Here is a 1,772-nt window from a genome sequence, read left to right as displayed (position 1 = left end):
AAAAGAGCTAGTCTCACCTTTTAATAGATTAAAATAATAAATCAAACTACATAGATCACAATAATTATATCAAAATTAAGAGTATAAGTACATGTAACGGACTAGAGAAACTGCTTATTAATATTCAGGAGATAAACAAACATCTCTAATTGGTTCATTCAACACATACAAAATATACTAGCACAAGAAGTTGGAATATTACCACTCTCATAATTAAGATCAAATTGTATTTAATCTTGTGCTACAATCATCAAGATGTTTGTCCTACCTCATATTTGATTGTGAACATTAATTTATAACTTATAAGAACAGACAATTTTAATTTAATCTTTCGTGCATGAGTTAAAATACCCTATACACAAAATTATCTACTATATAAGTAAATGACACACATGTTAACGCAATGATCCACTCACTACTAAAAAAAAGGAAAAAACTGACCAGAAAAACCGATCACAAGTGATCGATTTTCTCCAATTTCCGTCCACAAAATCGACCAAAGTGCGTAGTAGGTAAAGTAGTAGGTGGTCGATTTTTTTTTTAAAATATATATATTTTTAAAATTCATTATTATTTAATTAAAAGAGGAAAAAATAATTTAAAAAAATTAAAAAAAAAACGACCACAAGTGGTCGGTTTTCTATTAGATTAATTAATTTATTAAAAAATCGACCACTTGTGACTGATTTTCTACAATTTTTCTTAAAAAAATCAACCACTTGTGGTCGATTTTTCTGATTTTTTTTAAAATTAAAATCAACAAATGGTCCAACATGCAATACAACAACAACAACAAACCAAATGTAAATACTTTCAAAAGTGTACAACACATACAAAATGTCCGACAAAAGTAAAGGTGTAAAAACTACAACAATAGTTTTAAAAGTGTACAAACTACAACAAAATGTCTAAATTCAAAGTACAACACATACAAAAGTATAAAAACTAAAACTCATCTTCATCGAATTCGTCCTCGTCGTCTTTCATATTCTCATCTGTGTTGATATCATCCAGGGGACGTAGACCTTTTGCAGCCCGAACTGCATCACCAGGACATGGAGGAATAATCCCTACAGTCTGAATAAAAGAGTTGAACTGCTCCTGCAGCATCCTAATTTGTGATGATGTTTTCTACTCCTTCTTCTGTGCCCTCTCTCTCTGTTCAGCAAGCTCTTCAGAGAGTTTGGAAACTGTATTTTCTAGTCTTTCAATGGTTTCTCTATCAACTTAAGATTTAGAGTATGTAGGGCCGAACGAACACCTAATATTCTTGCCAATTTTTTTTGTCGTATCCGTAGTAATGACCTCTAACTGTAGGACCCATAGATTTATCCCATAACTCCTCCTCTACATGTTGGAGTAGTGGGTCACCCTGACTTTCAGGAGGCTGAGTACTACGATACTCACTAACGAGCTGCGTATATTTGTTCTATATTCAAAGTAAATTTAAAATTAAAAGTAAAAAAATATTAAAGTACTTATACTTGAATAATATCAACTTTGAGAAAAAGATTCATAAATTTAAAATTTGATTCTTACATGGGCAGCTTTTGCACGAGGTTTAACCCAGACATCTTCATCAGTCGTGTTCTTTTTCTTTTTTAGATGAGTCTCCTCGAATAGCTCACCCTGCGGTATGCTCCTACCCTTTTCTTTTTTCCTGCATATGAAAAAATTCTTAATGTTCAAATAATTAAAAATGTAAATAGAAACAAACAATTAAAACTGTAAAAGTTACATACCATTTTTTCCTCCACAACAATTATACTTTT

Source organism: Capsicum annuum, unplaced genomic scaffold, assembly GCF_002878395.1.
Source record: "Capsicum annuum cultivar UCD-10X-F1 unplaced genomic scaffold, UCD10Xv1.1 ctg78040, whole genome shotgun sequence".
NCBI classification, from domain to species: Eukaryota; Viridiplantae; Streptophyta; class Magnoliopsida; order Solanales; family Solanaceae; genus Capsicum; species Capsicum annuum.
This window is presented reverse-complemented; position numbering follows the sequence as displayed.